At 35.3% G+C, this 12,779-nt stretch overlaps 1 non-coding gene across 1 annotated transcript; it reads right to left on the bottom strand.

The window, feature by feature from the left end:
- Positions 1-4,884: 4,884 nt before the first annotated feature.
- Positions 4,885-5,049, bottom strand: LOC150020184 (U1 spliceosomal RNA). The gene has a single exon (XR_016509581.1). It is a non-coding gene; the product is annotated as a U1 spliceosomal RNA (small nuclear RNA).
- Between the last annotated feature and the right edge of the window lie 7,730 nt (positions 5,050-12,779).

Genomic DNA, 12,779 nt, shown 5'->3' with positions numbered 1-12,779 from the left:
CTGCATTTGGGATCAGGCTCACGGTGTGAGCTCAGCTTACACAGTCTGAGACTTATGCTCAGGAATGAGAAGTTAAATGCCACGGAGAAAAAAATAGCATGTCAAACAGTGTTTCTAATATTTAGCAAATATATTTTTCACTAAGTGAAATGTGATTTGAAAAGTAGAGTCTAGAATCTACAGACATATTTCAAAGATTGGAAAATGTTTTGGTGGAGGAGGACTGTGACAATTCAAGATGTTATAAAATCACACCATTAGGTTTTAAATTACATATCCAAGGAACAGAGTAGCATTTTTACAAAAGTCAAATAATTCCAATTTTTTCCAGCTCAACAGTACATAAAAATGGAAACAAATATTAATAAAATTCCTCAAGGTTAAACTTTCCTGTTCAATATTTTTTAGTGTTTGACATTTTGCAAAAACAAAATAAACAACAAAAAACAAAGTGCTAAATAATATTAATGGAAGTGTCATAAATATTATTACAAATAAATCTTATATGCATTACCTTTCAGTTGTAAGAACTTACATATCCCCATGTATTTTGTTAGTAAGGTTGTTGCTGTTTAACAGAAAGGATTAAATATATCAATCCTCCTTGAATTCTTTAAACAGCACCATGACTTCCAGACTTACTGCCTACCACCTAAGGAGTGTAAATTACAGCTAGGAAGGTACCCTGAAGAAAGCAAGTCTGGATTGAATTGAATAAAGAAACAAAAGAGAAAGACAGAGGAAGGGCTATACAAAGAGGAAGTAACTTTATTTCCTACCTTCCTACTCTGTTCCAGTTTCTGTATTAAGATTAATTCTTTCTTATTGTATCCATTATCTTTAACTCCACTATGAGGTGACATAAATGATTTCAATTATCAAGGGAGAACCTGAAGTCCAGAGAGGTGTAGTTACTTTCCTTAAGTCTCACAGCAAGCAAGTATCTGAGATAGTTGAGTCTGGCTTCAAAGTCTGGTTTGCTCTCCAAAAGCTATGCTGGCCTGAAGATATAGAATTAGGAGTGGTCAACCAGCTGAAATCAATAGTATATTAAATAGATTCTAGTTGATTTAAAACTTGAAAAAACATGACTGATATTTTGTTCCTGGACCTGTGCAACTATTTTCATCTCCTCATATAGATCAGACCCACCTGGTTGAATTTATTTTGCTCAAAAATGAAAAAATAAATATTTAAAAATGCACCCTTTCCATTGGAATGAAATAAAACCATGATAGATTTCCAGAAAGTCAAGAATAATTCAAGTAAGATAAACCCAGGTCTGGTGCCCTCATTTCAATACTCTGGAGTTAGAAGTGCTTCTTGAATTTAGATTAAGTTAATGCATGTCCACTCAATTTAAGTCATTAATTAAAATCAGAAAGTTCTGGGATATTTAGGTCTAAAAGCACTATTGTCAACTTGGGTCAGAAGAAGTGCATTAGGAAGAAAGCTAAAGACTTTAAGTCATAAAATGGCATAGAATTAATTCTAAAAATTACGTCACAGATTTGTCTCACTGCATATTATTTTTTCTCCTCTTCTGATCTCAGCTTATAATAAAATTTGAGTATGTACTCTCTTTCTGTGATCAGATTTTTAGCTCAGACTCAAGACATTACAGACCCGATTTCTCTTTTTCCTGCCCACGCACTCATATGCACTCACAGTAGGACTGATAACACACTTCTATCTTTCCACAGTAACTCCAGGACAAGAAAATCATATTTCTAGATTGAACTCTGATTGCTGCATATTGCTCAGATATTGTGGTTAAAACATTGCAAATTTAACTTTTCAACATACAAGGTGAAACTGGAAACAAACCTCAGATATTTAAATAACTACATGAATGACAATCCTATGATTAATTTAAGGGATGTTATGACAGTTTGACCAGAGCTATGTCTCATTTTTATTTATATATACTTTACATATACATTTATACATATCGATACATATACATATATTCATACAACATTTTGCCCGTCACATAGCATTCATAGAATGAATGATCAATAATCAAATAATTAGCTGAAAAGATACATAGGTATCAGGTAAGGCTTTTAGAACTAAACCAATGAAACTGCCTGTGGCTGATTCAAGCAGCAAAGAAACAGGTTAAAAGATTTGCTGAAGAGGTTGGATCACAAAACTTGTAAAATGGGTGGGAACAAAGGAGGCTAAGTGGAAGTGGGGATCACATAATTGCTCCAGAGAATGAGTTTGCTGAACACACCGTAACCATTCTGAACCACAGATATCACCGCTTGCTTTGTCATCAGGAACAGTGCGGGACACCTGACTGCCTCCAGCATTGCTGTCACTATCGTACCTAGAAGCTAGATACGACTTCTATCATTAGGCCACCTCCAGTAGTAGGTGCATTTCTGACCATGTTTCTACGCTTCTGTTTAATTTAAATATTGTATTCTATTGGAGGCCAGGGTGATTAAAAGAGGACTGATTGAAATATTTAGCTTAAAAAGATGGATGAAAGCTGTTTTAAGTATTTAAAAGGCACATATTTGCACACAGTTTTAACTTTATCAGAGGATAGAGCAAAGACAGTGAATAAAAATTATGAGAAAGCAAGATTTCTTTTTAATATAAAAGTGGTCCCAAATTTGAAGATCCCTGCTACCAGAAGTAATTATGCAGGAAGAAAATGGTCACTTCCTAGGGATATCATGAAACAAATTACCATTTGAATATGACACTGAGCTATACTACTGGTAAGATTGGAGTAACTCTGTTTCCACAGTCTTTTGATCTTTGCCTTTGAATTTTATATAAAATAGTTTAAGTAGTATACATTGCTAGTTGGTCTTCAAGTTGAAAGAAATTTACTTTTGTACATAAGAACAAACTTTGACTCCAGCTCTTGAACATAATTATTTATGTGTAATTTGACATCATAATTATTTCTCTGTTTTTCTTACCCATTTATGTTGTTTACAGATATATCTCAACTTGGCGTGGCTATTGGATTGTTTTAAATATGGCTATTGAAAACATGTATCCTGAGTATGCTTTGGAATCGCATATTTGGATTTTCATTCAAATACTTTGTTAGATATTATAAAACATTTCATGTACATTTTTGCATTATTATTTAAGTTTTTATTCTGAAAGAAACCAGAGGTATAGAGAATGCAAAGTAGTACAAAGAATTTCCATTTGCCCTTCAGTCCAGTTCCTCCAAAGTTAATGTTACTATATTTGCTTAATCATTTTTTTCTCTGTGTGTGTGTGTTCAAAGAAAATTGCACAGGTGGAGTTAAATAGGCCAAGAAGCTCTATTCAAGACTATCACAATAGAAAAAGACTGAACTCAATTTGTTTGAAACAAACATTGGTGAAACTTTTAAACCTTGGGGTGGTCCTGAAGAACATCACAGAGGACACTGGTCAATGTGAATAGGCCATTTATGTTTGCTAACTGTGCTCAGGTAAGTTAGGCTCCTACCATTACATGGAGGTGGGAGGATAGTGACACTATCTTTCCTTATAATTACAACCAGAAGGGATGGCTTCCAGGGTCTTGAGGAAGATATTTCTTGGCTGCAAACCTGGCAAGAGTCTATGAGAAGATCTACATCTCCAAGGGGCAAGCAGTTTTTCTAAAATAAATGCTCCAAAAGAGTGAAACCAGGGGTCTAAAGTTATGAATAAATCGGTCGAAAGATGAAGGGAAGGGTAAGGCCATGTTGGTTAGTGTATGTATGTATGGGTGCAGACTATTGAATCTATGGGTCAAAATTGTGGAAAAATACACACATACATACATGTAAATACATTTACATGTATATGTTTATATGAATGTGTGTACACTTATATTTTTCCTGAAATCTTTGAGAGTAAGCTGCAGAAATTATACTACTTTAAACATTTCAGCATATACTCATAAAAACAGTATCATTTTTTACACACATCTTATACATAAGTTTTATTTCATTATGCAACCATAGTATAATTATAAACAGTATTTATATGTATAATATAAATAGTATAAATCAGGAGGTTAATCTCACATTTTTTCAGAAGACTAGACAGTTCCTCTTAGGCAATTTTTACAAATGAAGAAACCATGTGCATTGGCTTCAGGTCTCAGTATTGGGCGCCAGAGATAAACCATAGATTTTATCAACTGTAGTAAAGAACTATTTATAAAGATTTAGTCTTTTTCTTCAACTATCAGGATGCTGAACAATAATTGGTAGTGTCTAGGCATGTTTGTAATTAACGTGTTTGTGTTTTAGTGGTTACAAGAGAGCATGTTTTCCATCAGTGTTTCTAGAATTGTGGAATTCCCTACTACTTCTGGCTGTGTCAGAAGACTGAAGAGACTGAAGTGAAATGCCTATGGTGAGACCAATATGTTTATTATGCTTTTGCCAGGTTGACATAGGAAGTTCAACAAAAGCAAGGGAGACCTTTCCATTATTAATGATTCTTAGGCCCTGGGCCACATTCTGTGAGTCATGAAAATAAATAAATGAAATATTCATTAAAACATTTATGCTATCAATATTGTATAAATGAAGATGAAGCAAATGACATGGTATGAATAGCATCTCATTGGACTGAGTTATCATGGTAAATTTGTCCAAGGAAAACTGAGTTTTTTAAAACCTTCAATAACTCAGAGGATATACTTATATTATTATCTCTAAGTGTCCATAAGTCTTCAGTTTGGCAAGATACAAAAATGTGTAGAAGTCAAAGTGAGCATTTTTACATATTAAAAATATCAGTAAAGAAGACATTCTCCATTTTATTATTTCTAATAAAGTGACATTTGTAAACTTCTAGGCACATCCTAATTAACATTTGAACAGCATCCTATTAGCATTTATTTATATTTATTTATTTATTTTCAGCCAGGGGAGAGCGTGCATGCAGTCCCCTATTAGCACAAGCTATGCAGTCGAATTTCCCTCATTTGGTGAAATCGCAGGATTCAGCACATCCAGAGTGCAATGGATAAGCCTCGCCCTGGGAAAAACCACCTTGGTGATCATGGTATCTTCCCTGCCAGGTAAGTATAACATCCTATCAGCCTTTAGATACACAAGATACCTGATTTATTGAGTAAGAATCTTAAGTCAAAGTCTCCATCTGGAGTGGGCACTTTTTCTTTAAAGGGGCAAATAGTAAATATTTTAGACTTTGCAGGCCATTTTTGTTCAGTCATATTCAAATATCTTTCTTTAATTTTTTACAGTCTTATAGAAAAAGTACAATTATTATTTTTTGCTCAAAGGCCATGCCAAGCATGCCAGGGATAACATTTGGCCCATGGGTTTGATCTGTTTGCCGATCTTAATACGTAGTCTGTCCGGAAAAAGTCCAGCTATTGTTAGTATAATGAGAGTGATTTGTGCAACATTGATGTCACCTGGCAGCCAAGGAGGGTGGACTAGAATGTGCATACATGAACAGTGATCACTGTACTAGTCAGTGGGGGCAGTTGGTGCCACTGAGTGAGCATGTGTATTGTGTGGCCATGTCATTTAAAATGACTGAGTAGAGCAATAAATCTGCACCAAATTTTACATTAAGTCTGAACATTCCCCTATGGAAACTATTTGAATGATTCAGAAGGCCACAGCTATGGGCAACTAGTGATTGGAAATTTCATCACAACACCACGCTGGCTTACGTACCATGTCTTATGCAGAGTTTTTTTGCAAAACATCAAATCACCTAGGTGACTCAGCCCCCCTATAGCCCAGATTTGGCTCCCTGTGACTTCTGACTTTTCCCAAAACTAAAATCACCTTTGAAAAGGAAGAGATTTTGAACCATGGATGAGATTCAGGAAAATACAATGGAGCAGCTGATGGCAATTTTGAGAACTGTGTGAGGTCTCAAGGTGCCTACTTTGAAGGGGACTGAGATGTCACTGTCCTATGTGCAATGTTTCTTGTGTCTTGTGTCTTTTTCAATAAATGTCTCTATTTTTTAGTATTACATGGCTGAATACTTTCTGGACAGACCATGTATATGCTAGTAGAAGATCTTAAATTTTTGCTTAAGAAGTTCATTGTCATAATGTAACCAAATACATTCAGTAGCAAAAATTCTATTGTTGATTGCGTTGCCAAAATGATTACCAAATTAATGATTCTATAAATATATTAGACTTTAATAAAATGAAAGGCTAGATTTAAATTTAGAAAATATGTAATTAATTAGTTAGCCTATTTGCATTCTTGTATAGGTAAACATAACCTATTCAAGAACTAACTGAATGTGGAAATGTTAGTGTAGGTGTTTCCTAGTTAGTGCATGTGTGTCTGTGTATATGTGTGTGATTATATCATGCAACTGCTACTAGTTAACCAACAATAATAATTATTGGTATATCCAATCTTGGCTGCAAAATGAATAAGCCTGACCCAAGATGGGCAACTATAATATGGTTTATTTAATGGCTGTCACTAAAGATACTAAAAATTATTAAATGAATGATTAGAAAGACGATTTGATCATCATTAAACTATTGATATTAGTGAAGCCTTAAAAGTGCTGGAGAGAAAATCAGGTCTAATATAATAAAGTACCAAACAGAAAATCAAGACAAGACTCAGACTTGAGAGAAGACAGGGACTATTTCTAGAGCAGGGGCACGTGGAAGGGGTTGGGACAATGTAGAAAACGCCCCAGTACAACCACTCAAACATGACAACAGAAGAGAATTGTGTTGAATCTCTGAACTTCTGACCTCCAAACACCTTCTTTCTCTTGAATGAGCAGAGTTGACATCAGAGTATGCGTTGAGTTGAACATCGTATCGTCGGCAGCCGTCCGTCTCGAGAGACGATGGTGTAGTTTCTTAAGAGTCTATCTGCACCGCCGAGAATGGCTGTGCAGTCCGACTCGGGAGTGACACGGTATCTGTCTCCTCCCGTGTTGAATCGACATCTTGCGATGACGCTGGAGTGTCCTCTCCAGTGAAGCTGAAGCTACAGAGCCTGGGCAGGGTGATATGGAGGGTCTGCTGTTGCCCATGCAGCAGACCCCCCCCTCTCTTCGCAGCTGAAGGGTCCAAGGGAAAGACGGAGTCAATACAGCTTGGCTTCAGGTGCGCCGCAGGAGTTGCCGGTGTTGACTACAACGTCAAACCGCCTTAGGGACTCCGGCTCCGGATTTTCTGTCGGGGTTTACTCCCTTAGCCTTTCCCCTGAAGAGGTATGCCGCAAGGCAGCGGAGGTTTTTTGGAATCAGAGTTTTCCTTCTCTGATGTGCCCTGACTGGAAGATCGAACCAGCGACACTTAGCTCGCAGGCCGACGCTCAATCCACTGAGCCAAACCAGCCAGGGTCGAGTTGAACATACAGTGGGGCTATAATGGTATCTCTGAAAAAGGATGTCTTTGACTCTCAGAAGGCAGCCCAGTCTGACATCCAGCAGTTGTTTACTACTTAACTTTAAAGAAATAACTATGGTAGAAAGTTAAGCAGACCATTAAAGTGTATTTAAAAAAATTATTTATATTTATAAAGTATCACATAATTTTTAGGAATTGATTATGACATTGATACTTATGGTGACTAACAGTTTAGTAACTAAATTACCATTTCCTTTCCACAATGGTTTCTAGTTATTAATTTAATTACTCTTTCTTATAAAAAATATAGTAAATATGTGATAAGAAAATGCCATTTAAATGCAATACCACATATTATGAACCCTAGTAAAGTATGTGATTTCTGCAATAAAAATCAGTGCAAAACAAAGTATTTAATACTTTTATTTCACAGATAAACTAAGTTTAGATGATTTTTTATTCTTTCAAAACTAGGAATTGGGAAATTGATCATATAGCAAATAGAGCAGTAGCAAATATCTAAACAACTCTATAGTGCTGTTAGTAATCAACAGTGGGTAGCAGAAAACAATGGAGTTGCTCTTTTATGTCTCCTGATTTTCCTGAATTCCCAGCCAGCCTAATAGTTACAGCATTTCACACAGTTCTTGGCATATCATTGTAATCCAATAATAGATTTGAATTGATTTGCTGCAAAACCAAGATCATGGGTAAAGTTTCAAACAACTATAATACAGTGGTGCATTGAAGCTAGCCCCAATCAGCTCACACAGCAAACTGTCAAATTTTCAAGAAAGATATGCAAGTTTGTCAAACAATTAAATTGTATAAACTTAAAATTAGTTAAATTATACTGTAAACAAAAGTAATAAACACTCAGAACTCATCACTTCTTAATCATTTTATTATTTATTCATTTTATTAAGTTTACAAATATAAACTTAATAACTTATTCGAAGTTATGTCTATTGCTTCTGATTGGTGGAAATACTGTATAACAGTGTATTTCTTCCCATTTATTCACATTTCTGCATTCAGATGTCATTTTATAGCATGAAATATGCAATTGTGAAAATATTTACTCCAAAGGAATTAGCAACTACCATAAACCAGAGGTACTTTCTCTAGAAAACTGACATGTCAGTCTTTATCATAAACAACATTTATTTCTCTTTTTGTAGGATTACTTTATAAATGAGACATGGGTTGGAAATAATGAACTTGATCTAAAAGATTACAAGGTGAAAATATGTAATATATTCATGCATATTTACTCATTAAAGTAGATCTCCTAAATTAGATAAAAACCAAAAGCAAGTCTTCTACTTGAAAGGATAGTCTGAATTTGTCATTAAGAAGCCTGACTAATGTAGAACAATCAACACGTCATTGTCTCTGAGGAGCAGATATTCAAGTTATCATAGTCTCTATGTGTGGGTGAGGGATAATAATAGAAGCTTAACTTTCTCTCAGCTGTGAAAATTTCAAACATACAAAGTCCATCTGGAAAAAGTTCCACCATTGTTAATATAATGAGAATGGTTTGTGCAACACTGATGTAACCTGGCAGCCAAGAAGAGTGGACTGGAGTGCACAGGCATGAACAATGATGACTTCACTGTCCTGGCCAGTGGGGGTGGTAAATGCCATTGAGTGAGCATGTGTACTGTGTGGCCATTGCATTTAAAGTGACTGAGTGAGTAGAGCAATGAATCTGCATCAAATTTTGCATTAAGGTTAAACATTCCTCCGCAGAAACTAGAAGTCTGCAGCTATGGGCCACTGGTGACTGGTAGCTGCATCACAGCAATGTGCCTTCTCATGTATCACATCTCATGCAGAGTTTTTTGGTGAAACATCAAATCATCCAGGCAACTCAGCCTTATTATAGCCTGGATTTGGTGTCCTGGGGCTTCTGGCTTTCCCCAAAATGAAAATCACCTTTGAAAGAGAAGAGAGTTCAGGCCATCGATGAGATTCAGAAAAATATGAAGGGGCAGCTGATGGCAACTGGAAGAACTATGTGAGGTCCCAAGGTGCCTACTTTGAAGGGGACTGAGACATCATTGTCCTGTATACAATGTTTCTTATATCTTGTATCTTCTTCAATAAATATCTATATTTTTAATATCACATGGCTGGATACCTTCTGGACAAACCTTGTATGTTTTTAATTTTGACCCTTACATTGGTCACTGTATTTAGAATTATGCAATACATTTTCAGTGACATGAGCAAATCTCCAGGATCCCAAGTAGGATCCAAGCATTTGATGCATTCCATAGAAACCTAGGCTGGGGATTATAGTCCGATCTCAGCGACCTCTTTGCCTTCTTTATCTCATATGGAAAGGCACAAGTTTGAAAGTGAGATCGGCATTTATCAAGACAAAAATAAACCCTAAAAGAAAGTAAAGTCAGGATTTATTTCAAGATTAGTTTCTAAATGTTTCCCTCTGAACCCTTGGGTTTGTGCGACTATGACAAGGGAAAGAGAAATTAAACAAATTAAAATTTCACTTACAAAATCCAGAAATACAGAACATTTATATGACTGTGCTTATATCGATATACTTGCGTATATTCACAATAAAGATACTAGAGACATTTTCCATCAAATAGTGACAGTAGTTGTCTCTGGGGTCTATAATATTTAGTAATTTTGTCTTCTTTTTAATTTTAAGTTTTATCATTTACAGGTCTTACAATTATTGTGTATCATTTTTTATAAAAGAAAACAATTAAAAAATAAATAAACATTCTAGAGACTAAAACATTTACATTTATAATTTCTTTAAAATTGACATGAAGTTAGGTAGTTCCTAATTTCTTGAAAAATATAGATTTAAAGCAACAAGTCAAGTTTGCTTATTTTTGGTTTAAAAAAACTAAGTAGAAAGCAATTCTATATAATAAATATATATTGATATGGTTAAAAAGTTGAAAGCTGACAAATGCAGCTTCAAATCTCCACTACACCTTCATTCACAATGGGATTTTGAGGCAACTCATTTTAACCTTTCTCCTCCTCGTTTTCTCAACCATAAGAGAGAAATAATAAAATCTACCTTGTAGGAACTTCATGAAGATTAAATATAAAAATATGTCGAGCATGTAATTAGCAATCAATGAATAATAGCTTGAAATAGCCCTAGAAGAGGAAAATATATTTTGGAAATATGTTGGAGCAGACTTAAATGAGACTCAGATATTCAGTTTTTGTTATGGATTACATTTTTTCAGTATTCAGTCTTGAAATTTTGTTCTAACATCAAAGCAAATTACTTTCACGTTAGAAAATTAAATGTTCAGACCTTCAAAATTCAGAATGACAGCCATGATACAAGTGTTAATTATAAACACAAATAAATTATGCTGCCAAGATGTGTGTATAATCTTTGTTGCCCTCATTTCTGTTTCTGTGTTTTTTCTATCCTTCTGAACCGGCAGGGAGCAAAGTTGCATATGCTGTTCCAGCTGCTGTTGCTTCAGGCTTTATACACTGGCATTAACATGTGAGTCTCTTGATATATGGAGCCAAGAATCTGTTTGAATTTTTTCACAAAAGGATTAAATGGCAAACTTTTTTTATACAATATATGAGCCTGTGTGCTGCTTAGATTTGTTTTAACTTAATGTCTTCTTCGAATGTGGCTGAAGTCCAATTCAATGGAATACATAAAGTCATCAAATATTCATTGAGACACTACTATGTGTTGGGTATTATTCTTGAACTAGAAATCAATGAACAAGGCAAATGTGCATATTTTATGAAGTTTATTCTTTAATTATGGGGAGATAATTGTAATAAACTAGTAATTTTGTGTGTGTGTGTGTGTTAGGACGTAAGAAAGACTTGGAAAAATAGTGCAAAGTAAGAGAAATTGTGCAAGTTACAATTTACATGTACTTCAAGTCCTTGCAAAAATATTACCTCAATACCTCTCTTGACCACACTATATAAAATTGTAGCCTTTTCTGCCCTGGCTGGTGTGGCTTGGTTGGAGCATCATCTTGTGTACAGAAAGGCTGTAGATTCGATTCCTGGTCAGAGCACATGTCTATGTTGTGGGCTTTATCTCAAGTCAGGGGGAGCCTTTATTCTCACTTTAGTCAAAACTACTAGTAATTGGTTCCATGATGTGGCAGACAACCTTGAAAACTGATCAAGAAGCAAATGACAAAAAACCATATTAAGGAATTTCACATTTATCTTTGGGACATTGTGAGCTACAGAGCACATAACATAATCTGTTCTTCATTTTAGAATGATCCTTTTACCTCATGAAAATATGAGGGATAGATGTAAGGGAGGAGAGACTGGAGCTTCTGGGAAATAATGAATGCCTCCTACAGGTAGTAGCAAGGAGGCTGTACAAGATGTGATGGGAACAAGAGATGGATAAGACTTGTCAATAGGAAAGAAAGGAAAAAATGTTAGAAGGAATTAAAGCTTTGAGTTTGAGTAACTAGCTGAATAATGATGCCTCTTAACTGAGAGCAAGATAGGAAAACAAGAAGAGGACACATTTGAGAATATATGTACAATTGAGACATTCTGAATTTGAGTGAATACATGAAATACTCAGGCAAAGTAAGTAAACATTCTTAAAATCAGGACTGGAGTCTCACAAGTGTCGGGGCTGAAATTGTAACTTCAGGAGTCATATTGGTAATGGTCGAAGTTAAAAATATAGCTGAAAAATAACTGTTGTATTAGCTAGGAAAAATCAAATAAAAAAGATGATTAAATAAAAAGCAGAATGAAATCCCATTGGTACAACAACCCAGAGCACAGGTGAAATAACTCTACTTCAGAACTAGACCAGTAGGGTATAATGATCTTTACTTCTATTCCTGCTAAAATAGCTATGGAAAACTTCCTATTCCTCTTCTCCACTTGGCCTAGGTTCATGTCTTCTTAATAATTGTTCTGATAAATAAGCTAACTTTCCTTCTTTCATTCCCTTTTAATGTCTACTTGTACATATAGATTCAGATGGTGCTGCATTCTGCTACAATTCAACTAAAGAGGCAAAGGCACACTTGGTCAACAGCAAGGACTTCCACCTTTCATTAGCTACCAAATACCTGAAACTCTGCCTCATAAGAGCCCAGATCACTGCTACTCTTCCAATGATTCCTAATCTGGTGACTTCTCAGTGAAAATTACTCCATAGCAGGTTGTAAATCAATGATTTGAATTCTCTCTTCTAAACTGTAAATCCCCTGGGAATACAAAACATGCATGACCAGGAGATTTTTCATCGCTTTTTTTTGTCCACCTTTTGCATTCACCTAGAAAATTTACCTGTGTAGCCCTTCCTCTTAGTGTTCACAGCTGCGTTACTGAGCACATCTTGAGGAAATCACACAGATATAGTTATAGGAGCACCTTATTTGTACTGGAGCCTTCTCACTGATGGACAAGGACTTTATGTCAT

This window comes from Furipterus horrens, unplaced genomic scaffold, assembly GCF_987537825.1.
Source record: "Furipterus horrens unplaced genomic scaffold, mFurHor1.1.pri manual_scaffold_2, whole genome shotgun sequence".
NCBI classification, from domain to species: Eukaryota; Metazoa; Chordata; class Mammalia; order Chiroptera; family Furipteridae; genus Furipterus; species Furipterus horrens.
Note: the sequence above shows the minus strand (reverse complement) of the source record. Positions and strands in the feature narration are given on the sequence as shown.